The sequence below is a fragment of the Eptesicus fuscus genome, chromosome 8, assembly GCF_027574615.1.
Source record: "Eptesicus fuscus isolate TK198812 chromosome 8, DD_ASM_mEF_20220401, whole genome shotgun sequence".
NCBI classification, from domain to species: domain Eukaryota; kingdom Metazoa; phylum Chordata; class Mammalia; order Chiroptera; family Vespertilionidae; genus Eptesicus; species Eptesicus fuscus.
The window spans coordinates 46539379-46564424 of record NC_072480.1 but is presented as its reverse complement, the minus strand read 5'-3'; the positions used below and the strand labels follow the sequence as shown (position 1 = coordinate 46564424).

Sequence of the window (25046 nt, the reverse complement as noted above, 5' to 3'; positions counted from 1 at the left end):
AGGCCCCAGGGATTTCCTTCTGCCCAAACCAGCAGGAATTCCTTCTCTAGTTCAGGCTCTAATGGTGACCAGTCCTTTGACTGGGAAGTATAGTCTTCATTCTTCCTCCCTAGGCACTGTTAAAGACAGGATCATTGGAGAGGTCTCCTCACCTAAGTGCAGTTGTGCTGAGCTGTCTGGGGCAAAGGTGATTTCTGCTCCCATTTTGGCTAAAAGCTCTCTGCCCATTAGAGGGACTGAGCAATCAGGCAAGTACAGGAATTCATGAACCACCTGGTGGCCGCCTAAATGACATTGGCAGGGGCAGCAGAATGGTCTGCGGGTGTGGTCCCTGGTAGCTCTGATAATGGTGACTTCCCGTCCTAAGAGGGGAGCTACCTTTTGAGTAACTACTGAGTGCTCTGCCCCTGTATCAACCATAAAGTTCACAGTCTGCCCCTTGAATTTCATTTTGACCATGGGCTCATGGGGGCCCAGTTGGAAAGAGCCCAGTCTGTCCTAGTCGGAGTCAGATGCCGCCAGTCCAATGAGGTCTGCCTCAGGGGGCTCTGGCCAATAGCAGCTGGGTGGTTTCGATGGCCTTGCCTGCTTTTTCTGGCAGTTCAGACATTCATTCTTCCAGTGTCTTAACCTTTTGCACTTGGATGTCGAGATTAAAATTACTCTTTGAATGTATCAATAATTTGAAATATAAAAAAATCCAAATAAATAAGTTTGTATGAAAAGAAACTCCAGTTTTTTATTCTACTGCCGCGCTTTGTAAAATCTGGGGTATTTAAAAAATTAAATCCCGAGTAGAATAAAGGAATCGAGAAAAAAGCAAGCGAGTGCAAAGGGTTAATTCTTTACAATAGTCACACCGGTCCCATTTAAGATCTGTCCTTCCTTTTCCTGACTTGGCTCCTTGCTGTCTCCCTTTCCTTTTCTGGGAGCTAGCTTCTATAACAGCCACAGTACCAGAGTCACTTTCCTTTTTAGTTTCTCCTCAGCCTCCTTTTTAGTCGCATTGTCCCGATTAATGAAAAACTTGTTTGCTATTTCTAGTAGCTAGGTTGCATTCTTTCCTGCAAATCCTTCAAGCTTCTGTAGCTTTCTCCTTATGTCTGGCTGATCCCTGACTAACGAAGGCTGCATTGACCATAGTTTGATTCTCTGAGGCCTCTGGGTCAAGGGAAGTGTAAACTCGATATGCTTCACAGAGTCTCTCATAAAAGGCTGCCAGACTTTCATCAGGCCTCTGGTAAAACCTCAGAGGTCTTGGCCATATTAGTGGGCTTCTTGGCCCCAGCACAGAGCCCCTGGAGGAAGGCCAGATGATATCTCTCTAATCTGGTCCTCTCATCTTCCAAATTCGGGTCCCATCTGGGTTCCACATCTGGGAGAGTCTCCCTGGCCCATCTGTCTGTGTCTAATGTCCCTGGTGGGGCCTGGGTCTGGAGTCATTTCCAAGATTCTGTAGTTATTCTCATGCACTCCTCAGTGTTAAAAAGCATGAGAAGGATTTGCTTGCAGTCAACCCAGGTGGGCTTATGGATCTGAAAAATTGACTCCAGAAGGTCAACCATGGCTTGAGGTTTTTCAGAATAAGTAGGAGTGTGATGCTTCCAATTTAAGAGATTGGTCATAGTGAAAGACTGGCAATAAAAGACCAATCCCCCATCTTCTGGGGTCCCCTTTTCTCCAATTATACGAGAACCCCAGAGAGGCATTTGGAAAGCCGGGAGTGGTTTGGGTCCCCAATCAGCTGAGCACAAATGTCGTCCAACTATCTCTGGAGAGTCCAGTTGGGGGGAGATGGGAAGAGGTGGTGTATCTAAGCTTCCCTGGCTAGGCAAAGGGGCACTGGGTATTGCCTGGGGCATGTATGGAGGTGATAGAACTGGCAGGGCTTCCTCAGGGGGTTCCTATAGAATAGGAGGCTTATTCTCCTTCTGAGGGGGCTGCCCTTTTTCCTTATATACACAAAACCAGATCCAAAGCAGCTTAAGCTCTGCTATTTCTAGCCACTGGTCAATATAAGGGAACTGGTCAGGATGACCTGGGTCTCCTGTGATAATTCTGTGAACATTCCTGATTGTGGGTACATCCAATGTGTTCTCTGATGGCCATCCTACTCCACAAAATGGCCAATCTATTTCATACATCCATTTTAACTCCCAGGGGACTAGTTTTACCCCATAGTCCCCAATAAACCCCTTTTTAAAATTCCCCCAAACAAACATTCTAAGACAGTAGAGTTTGAGAAGAAGCTATTTACCCATGTTGCAGGGACGGACTGGGTTGCATCCTTTTTAAAAAAAAAAAATACCTGAATAAAAAAATTAATAAAAATAAGGCTTATTTTCTAACTTCATTTGTCCTTGGGTGTGGACAGCAAATGACACTAATCAGATATCTGCTCTCAGTCTCCCTGAGTACATTGACATAAGCTATTTAACCTCTGTTTAGGGAGGCAAAATGCAGATCATTTACTCCCAAGTGTCCTTGGTTTAGGGAAGACAGGATTTACAGGATGGCTCCAATGTCCTTGATTTAGGGAAGACAGGATTTACAAGATGCCTCCAATTTGCTATTTAACCATCTCAGTTTCCCTATTCTACTTGTCCTGGCTTACTGGCCTGTCATTTATTCAACTTTTTTCCAACATTTCTCTTTACCCTCCTCCATTACACCAAAGCCATACTTTCTTTCCAATTAGTTAGAACTCTTAGCTTTAATTTTTAGGTGACATGTAAATAATTAACATTCCTCAGATTAGCAATACATTCATATTTTTTTAGAGACACAAACAGAAATTTCACTAGCTAAACAATTTAAACAAACAACAAAGAGACCTATTTAACCAATAAAGACAGGTAACATCCCCCACTAAAAACTATGAATCACCAGGGAAACACTGGAGAGGTTTAGAAGGTTAAAAAAACACACACAGAAACAAACAAACATACAACCCCAACAGTAAATGAACACTTTTACACAGGCATGTGCCACATTTACACCACAGAATACCCTGCCTTCACCAAATCAGTTTCAATTTTGCAGAGATATAGAACAAGTCCCTGAAAAGAGGCAGTAGAAAACTGCCTAGCAACACTTCTCTTCTACCTTTTTCAAAGGCAGGCCAGACTCAGACCCTTAGCCAGTCCGAGTTTTGACTTCCCTCTTGAGAAGTCCCAGAGATGGTGAATACTGTCTAGTAACCGTTCCTTCAGATGATCCAAGCTATCCTGAGGTGAATAATTACCTAGGTAGGGGCCAGCTATCTCTTCTGTCCCATAGGACAGGCCATAACTCAGACCCGTTTCCCCAGGGAAAAACACAGTTTCAGACATCTGATTTTGACTTCCCTCCCAAGGAAGTCCCAGAAAGGTGTTTTCTGCCTCTCTTGGGTCAGCCAGAGCACGGAGTCCCTGCAGTCCCTCTAGGCCCCAGGAGTTCAGGAACTGGCTAATGTGCCAGTAGCGTGCCATCCTTGGGTCCCAGAGCTGGAAGCCAGTGCCTTGAAGTCCGCTCTCATCAGCAGTGGCCTAAGAGCCAGCTCAACTGACGTTTTTTGGCCAACGCACCAAATGTTGTGGCAGAATGCACGGGGGAATGGTCAGCCACACTCTGAGGGAGGAAAGTTTAACCTTTATTTCACAGATCTGCTAGTCCAGGGGAATTCTGGATCCAAAGCCTGAACTGAATTCATGGGGAGGCTCTGACCTGTATATCTCCTCCTGTGGTGGGCCCCTGAGGGTCCCCATGGCTCCACCCAAATCAGCTGTGGCAGGGCCTTGGGGGCATGCTCCACAGCTCTGCCCAAGTCAGAGTGGGGAAGTAAGACTACAGTTTTAACCAGATACTGAACTAGGTTGCAAGCCCCCCCATTTTCCTTTTCACTGTTACAAGAATTGAGACATACAAAGTGTTCAAGATTGTGCCCAATGTGCTTCAAGTTATCTAAAAACATCAGCTACTTTGTAATTTTCAGGACAAAAGAACCTTAAAACCTCAATTATTTAGCTCCTTACAGATATTTCTCACTCAATTAAAGTCCACTGTTGGTTAATGAGAGAGAAGAGGAGGTACACAGAGGGATTCTGCTCCATGTAGATACTCAACTGTCCTAGGCCACAGGACACTATCTGGGACTTCCTCAGTGACCTCAGTGAAACAGGAATTTTAGGGAAATATAGGCAGGTTTAGGGAATTTTTAGAATTGGGGTCCATCAAAAAAACACAGGGCTACGGATTGGGAGAAGGTACATTTCCATAAGACAAGGAAGCAGCAACAGATATATTTCCATAAGACAAGGGAACTGGAAGTAGCAAAAAAAAAAAAAAAAAAAAAAAAGAAGGTCTATATTTACAAAATAAAGAAGAAGGAAGAAAGTCCAGAAGGAATAAGAGGATGATGAGTGAGGAGGGCCTCAGAAGTTGCTATAGTAACCAATTCGATAGGGAATATTGACCAATCAGAGGGGATATCAGGACACAGGAACTGCAACCTTTATAAACCATGGAAACAGGAAGTCTGTGGGACACTTTCCCCCTTCCCATGTGGAAGTCTGTACTTGTTCTTCAATAAATCTCCAACTTTGCTATACCATCTTCTGTCCATGGATTCATTCTTCAACTCCAGTGGACAAACAATCCAGGTTCCAGTCAAAAATTCTGTATCACTAGCAGTAGAGGAGACAGATGTGGGGCTGGATCTTGTATTTGTGGACCAAAAAGTGACACCCAGCTGCAAAGTGTGTGACCACATTAAATGATTGGTCAACCTCCTATTTCTGCCATAGATAATAATGGATTTACAGAGAGAAAATGGCAGCAAAGAGAGGTACAATCTAAAAGTCCAAAATATCATAACATTATTTTAAAACATGTTTTAAAAATATAAATATTTGAAGCTAGCTATCAAATTAATTGCTTTTAAAAAGATTTTTAAAAATTCATTATTGGTCTGACTTCTGGAAATTATTATCTCCAAAAAATTTTATTACTACTTTTCATGATTTTAATTTATGTTTCAAACTTAGAGATCAGAAATGGAAGAGATCTTGTTTTTAAAATTAAAAATTGATCTTATATTTAGCCACTATTTTCTGGGTAAATATGCTGAAGTTTTCCATATTCATATTAAAGCTGCAATTCTTATTTGCTGCCAGCAAGGGGAGTTGTAAGAACTCTTAAACTTACCGACTATGATGCTAAAATGAGAATCTAAAAGGGAATGGAGAAAGTTATAGATTTAAATCAGCAGTGTTTCTGGCAGGGGGGCAGCGACATTTTTAAATGTTTTTTTTTTTTTTTAAATATTACAACCCAGAGTAACATACAGAGAAACAAAGAACACATTTTTTTTAAACTTTGTTGTGTAAAGATGCCCCTAACCATTTTTCTCTGTTTTGTTTTGTTTTTTTTCTTTTTCTTAATAAAATTTGTGGCTGTAGATCCAGTTAACATTTTTGAACTATCTGCTGTATATTTCTGGGATAGAAATACCAAACCACATAACCTTTATCTGAAGCCATAAATTCCCTTATTCCACCAAAGGAGCTGGAGCCCTTCCCTCTATCCTTGGAATCTTCAGGCTTCCTTATGCTTTCCCAGCAGTGACTTCTGCTGTCCTATAAGTGATTGCACAACTGCTGTTCAGCTGATTACTCATCAAAGCCCCATCTCCGTGGTTAAGAGGTGAATACCTCCCACATAGTAAAATTCCTTTCTCTTAATTTGGGAATTTAATGGAAGAGATTTGTCTCTCTGGCTCATAAGAAAGGGTATCTGAATTATATGTATACTTCATTTTTTCTTGTGAGTTAAACTTGAAAATGTGAATGATGTGAAGAAAAAAATCAAACTAGAGTAAACAGATACTAATAAAATTCTCATCTAAATTAAAAAGTATTTTATTGTGCTTTTTTCTTTTCACTTTTCTGTTTTTATTTCTATTTGTCATTTTGTGCAATTAATTCAAATTCAGATCAGAAAAACATCTTTTTCTCTTTCTTTATATGATACTAGAGGCCCGGTGCATGAAATTCGTGCACAGAGGAGTGTGACCCTCAGCCCAGCCTGCACCCTCTCCAATCTGGGACCCCTCGGAGGATGTCTGACTGCCAGTTTAGGCCCGATCCCACAGACATCCCTCTCCCAATCCAGGACTGCTGGCTCCCAACTGCTCACCTGCCTGCCTTCCTGATTGCCCCTAACCACTTCTGCCTACCAGCCTGATCACCCCCTAACCACTCCCCTGCCAGCCTGATTGATGCCTAACTGCTCCCCTGCCAGACTGCCCCTAACTGCCCTCCCCTTTAGGCCTGGTCACCCCTAACTGCCCTTCCCTGCAGGTCTGGTCACCCCTAACTGCCCTCCCCTGCAGGCCTGGTCCCCCCCAACTGCTCTCCCCTGCAGACCTGGGTCTCCCCCAAGTGCTCTTCCCTGCAGGCCCGGTAGCCCCCAACTTCCCTCCTCTGCTGGCCTGGTCCCCCCCAACTGCCCTCTCCTGCAGGCTTGATCACCCCCAACTGTCCTCCCTTGCAGGCCTGGTCCCTCCCAACTGCCCTCCCCTGCTGGCCATCTTGTGGTGGCCATCTTGTGTCCACATGGGGGCAGCCATCTTTGACCACATGGGGGCAGCCATCTTATGTATTAGAGTGATGGTCAATTTGCATATTACTCTTTTATTAGATAGGATAAAGGCCTGGTGCATGGGTGGGGCCAGGTGATTTGCCTTGAGGGGTGTCCTGGATCAGGGTGGGGTTCCCTTGGGGTGTGGGACAGCCTGGTTGAGGGGCCTGTGGTGGTTTGCAGACTGACCATGCCCCCCGGTGACCCAAGCGAAGGCCCTGGTATCTGGGATTTATTTATCTTCTATAATTGAAAATTTGTAGCCTTGAGTGGAGCAAAGCCTCCTGCTTGCTCCATGGCCATAGCCATTTTTGTTGGGATTTATTTATCTTCTATAATTGAAACTTTGTAGCAAAGGCCAAGGCAGGCCAGGGCTGCAGAATCTTGGCTTCCTTCATTGCCGGGGCAACCCAAGCCTCCTGCTCTCTCCAGCTCCATGGCTGTAGCCATTTTGGTTGGGATTTATTTATCTTCTATAACTGAAATTTTGTAGCCTTGAGTGGAGGCCTGGGCCCACCAGGGTGGGCAGAAAGCTTGGCTTCCTCCATTGCCGGGGAAACCCAAGTCTCCTGTTCACTCCGTGGCCGCAGATATCTTGGTTGAGTTAATTTGCATACTCGCTCTTGATTGGCTGATGGGTGTAGCAGAGTGATGGTTAATTTGCATATTACTATTTTATTAGATAGGATAGCACTTAGTTAACTCTACCATTTTTATCCTAATACATTCCTAAGCCTTTTATCTTAGTTTGTGTCTAAGTCATAGCTCTATACCCAAACTATAACTTGGCATATTGTCCATCTTTTCATTTAAAATAGATTTAATGTCCACAGTGAATTATTGGATTATCTAATTTGTTGCATAATTAACAGGAAAATAACTTTGGGCTATAATTACAAAATGTTCTGCTCCATTATTCAGAATTTTAAAATGTATTTTTAAAAAAGCTAACTGATGAAATTTTATGTTCTATCATTTATAGTTTTAGTGAAAATATTATCAAATAATTTTAGTTTTATTTAGTTTAGTTTATTAACATTTTTACTCAGAAATTATAATTTTTAATTGGAAATTGCCACAACTTTTCTACTTTCTTTTAAAAGGATTGCTTTTAATACTTTCTGCTAGGAATGAAGTCTTATGATAAGCACATTAGCTTTTAAAAGAAAAGTACCTTAGGCTGGAGTCTCCTTAAAGTTTAAATTGTCCTCTGTTAGATGTAAACAGTTTCATCAATGTGGGAACACCTGTTCATACAGCTGGAGCCTAAAATATCTAGGCTGGGCTTGGCAGTCTTCCCCTATTAGACTATTGCTATGGCACCAGGAGCATCTATTCTACCTTGTTAACGTCTTCCTCCATGCCAACCCTGGTTCCCCAGTCCTAAGCACACATTCATTCACAAACCCTTATTCAATTGTTTACAAATAATTCGTTGGCATTCTCTCCCTCTAATATATCTATATTTTTTAAAAGGGAGGAAAAAAGGGACATATGTAACACTTTCAACAATAAATATTTTTTAAAAAGGAGAAGGAGGAGAGGAGGGAGGGAGGGAAGAGGAGGGAGGCTTCTCCACTCATAACCACCCATATCAGTGGTGTAGCGACATCTCTGACATTCTCTGACTTGGTTTGGTTCCATTGCTGCTGGTGGCCTCTGCTGATGTGCTGTCTCAATATAGACTGTCTGTGGTTTTTCTGAGTTGGCATTTAGCTCATTGTGTCCTGTTCATCTGTAAAAACTCTTCTACCAGTAAAAGAAGCTTTCATTTTCCTTTGGCTCTTTCCTTCTTATAAGCTACATTTTTATTGTGTAATGATCACTTGGTCAACTTTGAATCGCCTGCTTCCTCCTCTGAACTCTGTTTTTCTTCATATGGAGTCATAGGAACCATGGAGGTATTTCAAGTGTTGTAGAGAATAAGGCCGGGAATCCTTTCCTTGCCAGATCCATTACCCATGCTAGAATGGTCTGCACAAATAAATGCTGAACCTCCTAAAATCTCTGGAAGAACAGTAGGCATCAGTGCTTAGAATGCTACATTTACAACTCTAAGTGATGCTGAACTCCTTCACCATATTCTATTTCACTGGACAAGGAAACATGATGAGCCCAAAGATTTCATGGCTCAGCAAGCATCCAGCCAGGGAGTAGACAGACTCCAGTTTCCCCCCTTTGTGGACATCCCCAGCATCTAATTCTGTGGGAGTCTTTCCATCATTTGAGTAGGAGAATGCCTTCTTCTCCTCCGTGGGGAGGGACTATAATCTTTCATTGCTAACACTAAGCTCTCCTTAGGATGCAAATCCCCAGTGGCCTTCTCTTTTCTGACTCCTCTCTAGCTCTGGGAAGTAAAGAATGATTATGTATGGGGTGGTTGTGTTGGCTCTACTGCATTTAGTAAGTACTGGCTAGGACTGGGAGAGAGAATTCAATTGCTTTCATCTCTCTTTACAATGGGGGTTCTTAATGCATCTTTAATTTTATTTGTGCATTCCTGTCCCAATTATATGGCAAATTTTATGACTGCCTAGAGTAGGGTGCCAATTTAGACCAGTAGAAGCGAGGAGGAGCCAGTGTAGAAGAGAAGATAGTGGCCTTGGTGTTGATCATCCTCCAGGTTGATGTATCTGTTTGAAAACATTTGCCAAACCCTGATTTAAATTCACTTCCCAGCCTGGCCTTCTGACGATGTTCCAAAATGAAATGTCATAGAACTTTCAGCAGCAGTGACAGTTCTGATAAGACTCCTTCCACTTCCCTTACTGGCTTCCCTTACTGGCTCAGTATATAGGAACAAGTCAAAAATCCCAAATGAACACAAGAATTCTACTGAGGTATTCCAGAATGACCTCATGAAACTTTAAGATTCTCATCACATTAATCCTATTACCTCTTTAGGTATCATGGAAAGAAGAATGGGAAAAGGGAGTCCAGGTACAAGCCAATACAGACACTCTTCCACAGCCTTCCCTCAGAATTGTAGTCCAAAAGTTAAAAGAATGTTCTGTTTATCCTCTCCTGGAAGTACATCTACTGCTCCATCCCAGAGGCCACAGAGCATGGCTATGTCAACATCAAGGAGCAGGTGGCATCTGGGTACCACTATGACCTAGACAACATGGACATCTTTTGGCTCCAGGCACTCAATGAAGACCTTGCAGCCCTAACAGGTTTGGCTCAGTGGATGGAGCATCAGCCTGAGGACTGAAGGGTCCCAGGTTCAATTCCGGTCAAGGGCATGTACCTTGGTTGTGGGCACATCCCCAGGAAGGGGTGTGCAGGAGGCAGCTGATCGATGTTTCTCTCTCATCAATATTTCAAACTCTCAATCCCTCTCCCTTCCTCTCTATAAAAAATCAATAATTTTTTTTTTAAATGAAGACCTTGCAGAAATGTGTTGTGAGCCAGTTGTTGAGAATCTTATAGAAAAGACATAAGTCCTGGAATGCCAATGACATGAAAATATGAACCATACTATTGTGACAGAGATGTGATCTGCGATTTGTCCTGGTTTCCAGACAGTGAAGAAGAGAATGATATAGTGTTCAGTGATAAGTATAACATCTCTGTATGTCCCCTGGGGAGACTTTTTGCTGCCTACCTGGGAGTCTCTCCTCTGCCTTCAAATCCCTACTACATCATCAGGTTACAACCAGGGCCAGTAACCTTGACCTGATATGGCATCCTTATGGTCCCAGAAGGCAGCTGGATGGTTCACTCCTGTGTCCTGGGCATTTATTCCCAAGCCTGTTATGTCCAAAGGAAGGTGGATCCAGGAAGACCGCTGGGACAGGTCATGTCAGCTGTGCACTGTAGATTCCAGAGGTCAGCATTGGTTGTCCTGAAAAGATGGAACCAATCGCAATGATCTCCCACATCTCACCTGTTGGGCCTTAGTCTGCTACCTGTACAAGGTAAAGACAGGGGCTTGCCTTCAGTGCTCAGTGAAAAGCTGCATCACTGATTTCCATGTCATATGTGCCTTTGAGCACAGCCTAGAGATGAAGACCATCCTAGATGAGGGAGATGAAGTGTAGTTTAAGTCTTTTTACCTCAAGCACAGCCCAAACAGGCAGAATCTCGGGAGACCCAGTACCCCCTGTACAGGGCTGCAGAGCAGACCCAGGCCAAAAGCAAGAAGACCAGCCTGCAAGCACAGAAGCTTTGGGAACTGGAGAAGTTCTATACCCTAGTCAGTGTGGAGATGTGGCCACAGAACTGGGCTGCCCACAGTAACTGTGGACTTTATAACTACTGGAAACTGAAGAGGGAAAGTAACTGCAATAAGCCATTATTTCCTCTGAAGGAGGATGAAGAAAAAGGCCTAGTGCAGCCAAAGGCAGAAAGTACTCATACTCGCATGAGAATGCTTATGCATCTTCAGCAAGACCTAGAGTGGGTCTGAAATCTGTGCCACATGATGAGCAGGCGAGAGAAGCTGAAGCTGCCATACAACAAAGTACAGGAATAGATCTTCAGCTTCTTAACCAGGAAATAGCTGAAGGACTTCCTTTGACAAGTACACGAGAAAGCTCATTGTTTTACCCACTACCAAGAAATATCTTAAAGTTAAAAATGCCCAGATCAGCCCCCAGAAGACTGCTGAAACAGCTCCACATGGACCCCTCTCTCCTGACAGCAACTCCTCTGTTCACAATATGGGGAGCATGCAAGTGCCCCAGGAATCATTAGAAAAGAGAATGATATCATACCCAAGGCATCCATTAGAGAGTGAGAATAATCATTGCCTTCCGGTAGGCTTTTCTAGGAATGAATCACAGATCCCAGTCCTGCTTGGACAACTCCATCTCTGGAGTTCTATCATCGGCAGTCACTGGGAAAACCTCTGGTCCTTCAGGCTGCCCTGCATGGACAGTCCTTAATTGGGAATGGGAAAAATTAGCCTAACTCCAAGTTTGCCAAATCCAATGGCATTGAGAGGAGCTGGTCTGGGGAAATCACCCCAAAAGTTAGCTCAAGGGAGATGTTAGGTGGCCAAGATTCCATGCTCAGTTCCCACTTGGGCAGCTTTAGAAAACCTATTGTGGAACACTTCAGCAGGTCATGTAAGGAGTCCACCCACATGTGGGTGAGGACCACAGAGGGCCTCCAGGGCTGTGGGAAGACAACCAAGAACATTAACCCCAGGGAGCATCTCAGGGGCAAGCCGCTTGTTAGGCATTCTGAAGGGAAAGCTCCACACCAGGAAAACAATGGGTATTGAACAGATTTGGAACCGAGTGATTTAAGAGCAGAAGGTGATGGGAATAAAGAGAAAGTCAGGGTAAGGAGAGAGAGCTCAGACAGGAAGAATCCTCCCATGACTCTAGACGGCATTGCCATGGTAAAAGCAAGACATATCTCCTCTCCCACAGTTCAGTGCAAAGGTAAATAACAACTTCCAAGAATAACTCACTCTTTGCCTTTGCCTTTGCCTCATGTGTTGGGCAAAACCCATACACCAAAAGAATTCTGACATATGTTGGGGAGAAATTTTTCTGAAAGGAATAGAAAGAAAGAATAGAAAGGAAGAAATAGTACATTTAAGTATTTAAAATATCCTTGATACCCACTCCACAGGTTTTAGAACCTGTTTGTTGGTCCTGGCTGACCACCTCGAATGCTGAGGTAGTCTCCCACCTGCTTTTCTATAGCCTAGAGGCACTGGTGAGTGTTGGGGGAGAAAAGTGGAGTGGGAAGGACCTCAGCTGGTCTATGTGTATCCTTCATTGAAGGTCACCAGCTCTGCTCTCTATTTTGGGATTTTCCTAAATGTTCCATATCATTTCATTTAATTGTTAATGGACTTTAGTTCTGAAAGGAAATTCACTTGGTCTTTGGATTTTTTCCCCCATAATTTATCAGGAAGTCCTGGATAATCCCTAGCCTCTTCAATGGTGTTGGGGTCCATTTCTATTGGTTCTGTCGATAAGGTCTTTTCTTTATAGAATTTGTCCTTGCCTGTCTCTGGAATAAGTTCTTCAACCTCCCAACTTCTGCCTGCTTACTACTCCCAAATCTGGTAATAGTGGATACAGATCTTAATGAGAATGTTGAGAGTTTCATTATTTTAACTTTTCTATCCAATGTAACTACCGAAACATGGCGATAAGGTTAGGAGCTACACATTCAGCTCCATGAAATAAACTGGTTTTTGTCTCAAACAACACATTTTGAACTTGATGACATGTGGTTCTTTTTTTGTTTGATTGTTGGGTAAATGTTATTCTTTTATTTATTCATTACTATTTTTTATTCATTTTGTTACCTACTAGGGAGAGACCTTCTGTGGCCCAGCTTCATTTTGCCATTTTAGTCTAAAATCTATAATATTTTAATAAAACTTCATCTTTATGGCATAAGAAACTCGTGTTTATAAACACATACACTATATGTAAGAAAAAAAACTGTAATTATACCATGAAGTGATAATCATTAATTGTATTTTTCTATAGTATTTTATATAGTATTTTTCTATAATATAGAGAACTTTTAATACATATAATTGTGTTTTATTAAACTTTCTATAGTATATGTACATGTTATTTTAACACATTATATAGTTTTTGTTTGTTACCCTTTTCTCACTTTAATTCACTTTTAAAATACATTTCACTTTCAAAATTGAGCTATCAGCTATTAAAGTGAGTATACACTGTTTTGGGATGAACTTATTTGAAATGAACTTATATTGATATAATAATATTTAAAATAAATTTAAGACATTACATTTTATTAATCTAATACAATTATTTTCACCAGTGTGTACTTAGATATTTTTCCAATGAGTCCTATTATAAACCATGTCCTGATACACATGCTTATACATCATATTTTGTGGTATTGCTTTTATTTCCTTTAGACAGAGTCCAAGAAGTAAGCTCCAAGGATAATTTGAGAAAGAATCACATTCAAACTGAGGCAGCAAACATAATCTTTCTTTGGTTTCAGTTAGCCTACATGATTTGGGCACTCTTAGAATAACTATCTATGGTTTCTATAAGAACTAACTTTTGGAGCTAAAATAGACTGTGATAGAGTGTGTATAGTTATAGAATTTAATAAATTTCCAAATGGGTATATATCAATTGCTTTGTATCTTAAGCCCTCCTGACCAAGATCCTGAATTTTGTTTTTCTGAATTTTTAAAAAACTTACTAAACTTCTGGTACTTGCCTCGTGTTTTGCAGGATCAGGAGACATCCAGCTTTAGTCTGATGATTAGTAATTTAAAGTGGCATTTAAAATTCTAAGACTGCACTTAAATGACCACAAAAGTACTGTGTAATACCAAAACTACTAGCCTAGTGAGGAATGATGTGTGATATAGCTTTAATCCCCCAAAAAGTAGCAAAGTCATGATTTGTTTCTTGCTTTTTCGGGATATTTCTCTTTCTCCCCAGCACTGTAGGCTGCCAGAGAGCGGGGAGGGAAGGGAAAGAAAGGAACTCATGAACTCATAAATTTGCTCTGATGCATCTGTAAGGTCAAACCACAAACATTAACATCTGCTGGGACTTGGGTGGGACAATTCTGAAGGGAAGTCGATGGAGAAAAGAAGGAGGGCTATTGCTCAATCTTGCCATTTCTTGGCTACTAGTCCTGAGCACCAGCAATAGAACTTTGGCCAAGATATAGTTATTTTGACACAGCCCCACAAATCTTAGAATTCACAGTGACCGGATGCACGTTTTACTCCATTCCAGCTTACACTGAGTCATTGAATCATTACTGGTAGCAGTTCTAGAGTCATTTTATTATAGTTCAGGTGCCTCACAGACAGAAATGGCCTACATATTTCATTTTCTGGGAACAGAGTTCAGTTCTCAAACCACAATGATGCTGGACAGGATTCTAAATTTCCATCTCTCAAGGAAAGCACCCACTTCTGACCCTGACTAAATGTTTTTCCCCCCCTTTTTTTTTTCATATTGGAACTTAATTTTTTTTACTCCATACTATTTTGAGGGCTTATCCTACATGTTTTCTTATCCCCAAATTCCAATACCCTGTAGAAATGCTTTGTAAAGTGGTTCTTGAATAGCTTCTGCAGTGAAGTCACAAGATGGGCAGATGCGTCAGAGTGCCTCTCCTGAGAATGTCATGTGCACTGATGCATCTTTGTCTTCCTGTTGACTCAACTAAAGCCAAATTTGTTGCATGAACAAAGCAGGGAGGGAGAATTGAGAGACATGGATAAATACATAAGTTTGCTTCAAAGAACAAAAAGTTGTGATTACTCAGGAATACCTGCTTTTTCCAACCTATGATCTTCTGTTACCCAGGAGAACACTTCAGCTCTGGTAGATATGGAAAGATTCCAGAGTAGCCTTTGTTCAATCAATCAATGAATTCATAGCCAGTTCTATGTTATATGACTTAGGAAAGTCACAAACACATCAATACTCTCTCTCTCTCTCTCTCTCTCTCTCTCTCACACTCTCACTCTCTCACACACACACACACACACACACACACACACACATCTATCTCTCTGTTGTCAATTTATTTGAAAAGTGTTAAGTTTTGGGTATAGTGTTTGATTTTTGGAATGCTCTTACTTAAACAGGGGCTATGCAGAAAATGCAATTTTTGGTTTGAAGGATCCTGAGATAAACTTTTAAAAGATAGCAGTTACATTTAATAGAACTAAAGTTAAGATACAACTGGGATCCCATGAGATGGCTGAGTAGGCAAGCCTTGCCATGCATGTGGAGAAGCTGTGGACAGAGAAAATAGCAGGCGTTTGAATGGGAGGCCCAAACTGAAAGACAGATGGGCAGATACTTCAAGATAGAGACATTGACTTATACCAAGATGTTTCTCACATGCACAATTATTAGAGCTCTTCACTGTGGGTAATAACAGGGTTGTATGAACTGCTATCACAAACAGACTCAAGAAATGCACTATGGATCTTATTCAATAGTAGTTTATTTATTTCTGCCTGACACAACTAACCCGTGGATGAATACTTTGGTGCGGTGACAGGATGTTAGAGGCGCTGCCATATTCAACACATGGCTTCCATGTCTCAGATAATTTCCATGCTAGTGGCCAGAAGCATGGAGAAGTACTTGTAGGAAGTCTTAATAAATTAGGCCTGAAATATCACATATCACTCCCTCTAACATTCTATTGGTCAACACCCAGTCTCTAAAGGATTTGGGAAATAAGGTTCAGTTGAGGACCCAGAAAGAAAAGGAGGACATACGTTTTGATGAGCAGCTTACTGGTTCTGTCTTTAGGATTTTATTTTCATTTATAGGGTTGGATAAAGATTTTTCCATACAATGCTGAGTAATACAGAGAGCAGATAATAATAGATAACATACTGTGTGTTCACAAGGTGTTAGGTACTATTCTATAGGCTATATATATAATTCAATTCTCACAAACATTTGAGGTATGCAATTCAATTATCCTTATATCCACACAGATGAGGCAACAAAGACCCAGAAAATTTAAACAGTTTTTTCAAAATTGCATAGCTAGCAAAAGGCAAAGCCAGAATCCACCTTGACTTACTCTGGAGCCTGCACCCATAAGCACAGAGGTAGATCAGTAGATAGGTGGCTATATACTTCTCTCTAGATGTTTGCAATCTAATTGGGAATATAAAATCAACACATCATATGGCCCTTTCATAGCTACACTCACTTCCCTTCCTTCCTCTGTGTGCCCTCCTTAGCCCCTGACAATCTCTAATCTGTTCTTCATTTTTATACTTGTGTTCTTTTAGAAATATTTTAAAGGCAATCATACAGAATGTAACCTTTTAAGTTTGGATTTTTTCATTGAGCAGATTCATCCAGGTTGCCACATGTATCAACAGTTTATTTCTTTTCATTGCTGAGTAGTATTTCATAGTATAGATACGCCACAGATTGTCTAACCATTCATTAGTTGAAAGACATGTGGGCTGATTCCAGTTTTGCTATTCCAAATAATGTTCCCATGGACATTTGTGTACAGGTATGTTTGTGAGCATAAGTTTTCATTTCTCTAGGTGGATAGAATTTTGGGAGCACCTCATTATAACACAGGAAATAGAGAAGTCTGGGCACCCCAGTAGGCCTTTGCTGGTGGAATTAGGGAGGTGTCAAAGTTAATTCTGTGTTGTTTGCCTGGAGTAGAGAAATTACTGTGTAAATGTTTTCTATCTCTTTAGGTTGTTTCTTTCCTGATCTTTGGCTAGAAAAATCAGACTTTTATTGTTTTTGTTGTTATTGTTTCTGAGCTCTTTGGTATCTCTGGGTTGGTGGCTTCTTCAACTCCAAGTCTGGAACCCTGGACAATCACTACCATGTCATTCTCTGGGTTCCAAGTTCCTTAATCGGTCTTTCTCTCTACTTTTCAAGGTCTTCTTATGTTTGTTTTATGTATAATACCCTAAGTTTTTACTTGTACTTAGTGGAAGAAATAGGAAAAATATGTCAGAATCAATTCAAGTTGTGTGGCTACCCTCTGCATCACATCTTCAAACTATACCAGTGAATGGTAAACCCTTCCATCCCATCACCAAAGCAAAAATATCAAAACCATTTTTAGCACCCACACTCTCTCCATTATCTACCACATCAAGACCATCACCAAGTCCTGCTATTCTTAACTAGAGGCCCTGTGCATGAAATTCGTGCACGGAGGGGGTGTGTGTCCCTCAGCCCAGCCTGCACCCTCTCCAATCTAGGACCCCTTGAGGGATGTCCGACTGCCCGTTTAGGCCGATCCCAGATCAGGCCTAAACGGGCAGTCGGACATCCCTCTCACAATCCAGGACTGCTGGCTCCCAACTGATCACCTGCCTGCCTTCCTGATTGCCACTAACCACTTCTGTCTGCCAGCCTGATCACCCCCTAACCACTCCCCTGCCAGCCTGATTGATGCCTAACTGCTCCCCAGCCAGCCTGTTTGCCCCCAACTTCCCTCCTCTGCTGTTCTGGTCACCCCTAACTGCCCTCCCCTGCAGGGTTGATCACCTCCAACTGCCCTCCCTTGCAGGCCTGGTGCCTCCCAACTGCCCTCCCCTGCTGGCCATCTTATGATGGCCATCTTGTGTCCACATGGGGGCAGGATCTTTGACCACATGGGGGCAGCTATATTGTGTGTTGCAGTGATGGTCAATCTGCATATTACTCTTTTATTAGATAGGTAGAGGCCTGGTGCATGGGTGGGGGCTGACTGATTTGCCCTGAAGGGTGGGGGTTCCCTTGGGGCCTGTGGTTGTTTGCAGGCTGGCCACGCCCCCTGGCGACCCAAGAGGAGGCCCTGGTATCTGGAATTTATTTTCCTTCTACAATTGAAACTTTGTAGCCTGGAGCAAAGCCAAGCCTGCTGCTCGCTCCGTGGTCAGCAGCGATTTCTCTTGGAGTTAATTCACCTTCTATAATTGAAGCTTTGTAGCCTTGAGTGGAGGCTTAGGCTGGCAACAGGAGGAGTGGAAAGCTTGGCTTCTTTTGTTACCATGGAAACCCAAGCCTCCCTCCCGCTCTCCGTGGCTGTAGCCATCTTGGTTGGGTTTATTTGCATATTTGCTCCTGATTGGCTGGTGGGCGTGGCTTGGCTGGTGGGCATGGCTTAGGCATAGCAAAGGTGCAGTCAATTTGCATATTACTGTATTATTACGTAGGATATATCCTGCATCCATCTACTTCTCTGACTATTCACCTAGTCTAATCTACCAAATTATCTTGCCTGGACTTCCCCAATTACCTCCCAGTTTCTCTAGCTGTATCCACTCTTGTCAGCCACCTTCCAACTCTGTCGCTTCTCCAATATGGTGATCAAAGTGATCCTTTAAAAATGCAATCTTATTATTCACTGCCCTATTTAAAATACAACAATGATTGCCCTTCATTCTTAGGATAATGAAAAAAATTCTTACAGTGGTCTCCAAGGCAACTCTCCAATCTTATCTCCACTCAACAACCCTTCAGTCCCTATACTCCAGCTGCACTGGCTTTCCTTCAGTTCCTCAAACACACATGGTCCCAAACCTCCAGGGGGCTTTCTCTCAACCTGGAACATTCTTCCTCCTCCTGACCTCATCAGCCAATGACCTTCCTTCAGATCTCAGGACAATTACTACTTCTTCAGGGAACCTTCCTGAATGTCTTTTATTATGTAATTTAACATTTCTGAATGTAATTCTTTGATTAAGACTACAGTATCTGGCACAAAACAGACACTCAGAATATGTAGTAAAAACATGAATGTATGAAAAATGGTAGGAGAGAAGTGAATAATAAAGGAATGCCCACTCTACATTTTATATACATTTTGTATTTAGCTTCTATAAGCTCATATTGCAGATGAAGAAACTGAAGTTCAGTAAAGTAAAAGGACCTGGTGGGAGGTCACAAAGCTAATAAGAGGTTTGTTAGGGTGTATGCCTATGTCTCATTACTCTATGTCCAGAATCCTTATGTAATGGGCATTTTTTTAAGTGCCCTGCATCCATCTACCTTGTTCTGTTAATGGTACTACTAATTTCTCTTGGCTTCCTCTCTCTCACTCCATGTAGTTTTCTTAAGGCCAATTTAACTCTTGGTTCCAGATAAAGGAAGGAAGAAAGAGATTTTAAAGCAAATTCAACCATAAATAATTTTTAAAGTATGTGTAATATGATTATATATAAAACTAGAGGCCCGGTACATGAAATTTGTGCATGGAGGGAGGGGTCCCCTCAGCCCAGCCTGCACTCTCTCCAATCCAGGACCTCTCAGGGGAGGTCTGACTGCCAGTTTAGGTCCAATCCTGGGAATCGGGCCAAAACCGGCAGTCAGACATCCCTCTCACAATCTGGGACTGCTGACTCCTAACTGCTCACCTTCCTGCCTGCCTGATCACCCCTAAGTGCCCCCCCTGCCAGCCTGGTCGCCCCTAACTTCACCCCCTGCCTGCCTGGTCACCCCTTATTGCCCCCCCCCCACTGGTCTGGTTGCCCCAAAATTTCCCCCCCCTGCCAGCCTGGTCACCCTTCCCTGCCCCCCTGCCGGCCTGGTTGCCCCACCCAGCCTGCTGTTCAGTCATTTGGTCACCTCTCATTACGCCCCCTGCTGCTGGCCTGGTCGCCCCATGCAGCCTGCTGTTTGGTCATTGCATGAGGGCGTCCTGACCAATTTGCATATTACCCTTTTATTAGTATAGATTACCTATATATATAAAAGCCTAAGCAACCGTTGCAACCAAAACAACCGAAAGGATGACTGAACAGGATGCATGGGGCAACCAGGCTGATAGAGGGGTTAGTGAGGGCCAACCAAATAACTTAGCAGGAGGCTGCGTGGGGCAACCAGGCCAGCAGGGGGGGCAGTTGGTGGTGACCAGCCTGGCAGGGGGGGGGGGCAGTGAGGAGTGACCAGGCTGGCGGGGGGCAGTAAGAGGCAACCAGGCCAGCAGGAAAGGCAGTTAGGGGTGACCAGGCCAGCAGGGGTCAGTTGGGGGTGATCAGGCCAGTAGGGGGGGAAGTTGGGGGTGACCAGGCCAGCAGAGGGGGGCAGTTAGGGGCGATCAGGCAGGCAGGCAGGTGAGCAGTTAGGAGCCAGTGGTCCCAGATTTTGAGAGGGATGTCCAACTGCCGGTTTAGGCCCGATTCCCAGGGGCTTAAACTGGCAGTCAGACATCCCCAAGGGGTTCTGGATTGGAGAGGGTGCAGACTGGGCTGAGGGGAGCCACCCCCCATGCACGAATTTCATGCACCTGGCTTCTAGTGCTTCCATAAAGATATTTAACATGACAACCATTGAAAATTAATGTTGATTATTTCAGAGTATGAGATATAATATAAGGTGACTTTTAAAAATAACCTTTAAAGTTTTTTTTGACTTTTTAAAAAATGTAGATATGCTATTTATATAGCTGGTGGGGGCAATATATATATATATATATATATATATATATATACTGAGTGGCCAGATTATTATGATTTCTGAATGCATCATAATCTGGCCACTCAGTATATACCTACACTAATAAAAGAGAAACATGCAAATTAACCATCACTCTGTTATGCCCACCAGCCAATCAGGAGGGATATGCAAATTAGAAGGAGAAAGATGGCAGCTGCCCAGTTGCTCCAGGCATGGAGTGGCTGGGCAGGGCAAGAATGCCTGCTATGAGAGGGAGAGTGGGGGGGGGGGTGAAGGGATTTACAGGAGCTGCACTATGGCTGCAGTGAGACAAAGACGGCAGACTCTGGCTGGAGCGAAGGCCTGGGTCCTTGGTGCCGGAGGAAAACCAGTGCTGGAAGCCAAGGGAAGGAAGGCCTATTGTACGAATCTCTTCGTGCAATGAGCCTCTAGTATATATATATGAATTCGTGCATGCGTGGGGGCCGGCCAGCCTGGCCAGGAGGAGGGGATATGGGCAGTTGGCCGGCCTGCCTGCTGGTCAAACTCCTGGTCGAGGGGACAATTTAAATATTAGCCTTTTATTATATACGATATACACTGAGTGGCCATATTATTATGCGTTCAGAGATCATAATAATCTGGCCACTCAGTGTACATATATATATAATTTGGAGGGTAAAATAATGGGGAGATGCCAAGTACTTAGAGGTTCTAGTTTAGATAGAAAAGCCCACTCAGTAGCTGAGATACCACTATTGCTGCCCAAACTTCAGCAGGCACAGTTTGTTTCTCCCTTTCCAATGGTCTCTCAGCCAATATACACACGCATTAAACCAATGTGGTTTTTATATGTTTTTTAAAACTAATTTTTAAAAGTTTTATTATTATCATCCTCAATCCCTTAATCATTGTTGTTGTTTTTCCGTGAATTTTAAAGTATTTCCTTACTTCTGTGTTTTCAACCAAAACTAGTAATTAATGTGAAAATGTATAGAAATTAAATTTCTTTAGCATGGAGAGGATCAACTATAACTGAAGAAAAACCAAACAACTTTGGAAATGAGCAATATTTTGATATATGCTGTTATGTAGATTAATTTATACTAATGATGACTCTCTAAATATATAAAAGTAAATTGGAAACTTACTTTTGATAAATAATGATTAAAATACTAGAAACTCCTTAATCTGTGAAAATGGCAAGAATTGCTTTTTAATCTTAACAATATCCAGTTCCTGGCATAATACCAGATATTATTTTAAAAAATGCCTGATGACCGATAAATAGAAGTTATTATAAGTGTTAAAAATAACTAAAGATTATTAACAATCTCATTATGCATAGTTTTGTATAGTGACTTTCATACTTTTCCAAATAAAAGTGATACTTTTTTAAATATTAAGAAAAGAGAGACATTTCTGGCCAAAATGGTGCTCAAGGAATCAGATGTATTCTTTCACATTTTTAAACAACAAAAGGAAAAATAATTATATGAGATAACAGTTTTCAAATATTGGACAATAAGCCGTGTAAAACTATGATCCCTAACAGAGGGGAGACAAATAGCACGAGTCTTATTTTTGTACCAAATAACTACCTGGAAATGTTCCCAGGATTTAGAGCAGGGAAAGGGAGTGTAGATTGAGCCCTAAGGTCTTCCTGAGTTGATCTGATTGGGAGCTCCATGGAGACTAGAGTTCTTAGGGTCCAGTACCAAAGAGAAGACAGATACAATGAGAAAGAGTACCAGAGACATACAGAGTTTCTCTCAGCCGTATGCTGGGGAAAGATCCACTGTAAAAGAACAGACAGAACAATTCTTGGAGCTCAAGCAGACTAGGAATAGTTTGTTTCCAGCAGTCATTGTGGAAAAACCTCATAATTCATGGAGTACAGAGTAGATGCTCAACTACTGCCTTAGTAATGGGGGAGGGAGGAGGGAGAATCAGTCCAAGATAAAAGACTTCTCTGAAACTGCCAGACAAAGCTTAAAAACAATCCTTGAGAGGATCAAACTCTTTCCAAGTAACTTAACCCTGTGTCCCAAATCAAAGCTCAAGAATATTAGGATTAGTATCTACACACACGCAGACACACACACACACACACACACACACACACACACACTCACACACACACACCACACACATCCAGTGCCCACTATGGTGAAATCTACAATGTCTGGAATCTAATAAAAAATTGCAAAAAAGCAGGAATATATGTCCAGGAATGAGGAAAAAAATCGATTAATTAAAACAGATCTAGAAATGACACAGCTGATAGAATAGATAAATAAGAGTACCATGAGAGTTATGAGTTGTTAAAACTATAGTTGACTCTTAAACAACATTGTTTTAAACTGCATGGGTCCTCTTACACTTGGATTGTTTTTGTTTTTTTTAAAATATATTTTTATTGATTTTTCTACAGAGAGGAAGGGAGAGGGATAGAGAGTCAGAAACATCGATGAGAGATTAACATCGATCAGCTGCCTCCTGCACACCCCCCACTGAGAATGTGCCCGCAACCAAGGTACATGCCCTTGACCGGAATCGAACCTGGGACCCTTCAGTCTGAAGGCTGACACTCTATCCACTGAGCCAAACCGGTTTCAGCTGGATTGTTTGTTTTTTGTTTTTTGTTGTTTTTTTTCACAATAAATACAGTTAGACCCTCCTATCTGCAGGTTTCACACTTCTGCAGATTCAACAAACTTCGGATCAAAAACAGTATTTTCTCATTCCCAACTGCAGATTCCCAACCATGGATCAAAAATACTGTTTTCTCTCCCTGGTTAGTTGAATCCATGAATATGAAGGGCAAACTGTAATTAAGTTTTGGAGGAATCAAAAGTGATATGTGGCTTTTCAACTGCACTAGGGTGGATGCCCTTTACTCTCTTAGTTGTTCAAGGATGAACTACATATTTCATATGTTCAAGAAAGTACAGGAAAACATAACCATATTAAAGAGAAACATTGAAGATATAGAAAGACCCAATTTGAATTTTCAAAGAGAAAAAAAAAATCCAATGCCTAAGGAGAAAACATGGAAATTATGAATTTGTTGGTCATAAATATGAAGGTTTTGTCTTTTAACATGAAATGTTCTTAAAATATTTGAGCTAAAGCATGTACTAAGGAGAGATTTTCCTTTTTGGCTCTCTACCCTTTATCCTATCAGCCCCTCAAAAATAATGTTTTATGTTTCATTAGCCCCTTGAAGCCTCATCTGGGCAGAGAGGAAGTGAAGGGTCTTAATGGATCAGTGGTGAGGGACCTGTGCTGCTCAGACATCTCTGCAATGACTGTGTCGCTGGTTTTCTTGATCATCGCTCATTGTTCTGGCATCTCCTTCCCTTGGAAGTATCTACCTTCCCTGCTTCCCCATGAATCATGATTTATAGAAGAGAAGAACCCAGAGCATCAAATTACTGTTTTCAAAATATTCTCTCACTTATGTAATAATTTGATTACAAAGAACCTTCATAACCAACCCTTTAATTACCAGAACAACATTCTGTAAACTGTTCACATTGGAGTCTACCACATCCTATGGAGCTCTGTAGAGAATTCTCTAGTTTTTCTACTGATTGTATACAAAATGCATCATCGGGGGGAAATTTGTTGTAGGTTATCAACTAGCTACAACCAAAGCCTCTGTTAGTTGTAAAGAATGAGATTAAGTAACATTTTGTTTATTTACTTACCAAAATACTTATTTCCTTGCCAAATAAATTATGTTTTAATTGGTTTGAATTCAAGTTCATGCTCTCAGCATTGAAATTTCCTTTGCTAAAAGATGTCACTTCCTCCAAAGTTTATGTTATTTTAACAAATAACAGAAGATAACTCTGGAGGATTCTGCCCTTAATGTGAGATCCTAGGGGACATTGAACTGCATTTTACTTTTAAGGATTATTTTTTAAAGCATTTCACATCCAATCTAAGATTGCCCTATTGAAATATGTCTAAAAGAAAAACAAATACTTATATAAATATTGTTGAGTTATTTCTGTTTTATGATAGATACATTTATGAAAAGGCTTTGAAGAAAGAACTAGTTTGACGCACTTTGGCATCAGCAATTGAGCTTTGACTATAATGGATGAGTTTGTCAGTTTTAGAACTCTTTCACATGGACAAGACAAAGATTTTCTTTTATTTTATAGCTAAACATAAATAACACCGTGTTTCTTTATCTCTTATAAGTCAATGACACAAATTAAAATAAAATTTGGCCTAAATATTTCAAAATGGTTACTATGAGCAATGTAACAAATTTTTGCTTCTTAAAATGATTTGTAAATGAGTGTTTTTATGGCTAAATCCCACTAACAAATGATCACAACATATTAAAAGTGACTTATAATTGACCTCTGTTTTACTCAGGCAAACTACACTCTTCAGACTTACCTGTTAATCTGGATCATGAAAATGACCATAAAATACACCAAATAACTAAAAAATAACAATTAAACAAACCATCAAACAAAGTGTGTCCAACAATACTGCTTTTCAAATAACTTAGATTCAACTAATATTTATATAACATTTAATAAGTGCAAA

At 41.5% G+C, this 25046-nt stretch overlaps 1 pseudogene; it reads left to right on the top strand.

The window, feature by feature from the left end:
* The first annotated feature begins 9322 nt into the window (after positions 1-9322).
* Positions 9323-12015, top strand: LOC103288347 (protein Jade-3-like; annotated as a pseudogene).
* The last annotated feature ends 13031 nt before the right edge of the window (positions 12016-25046 follow it).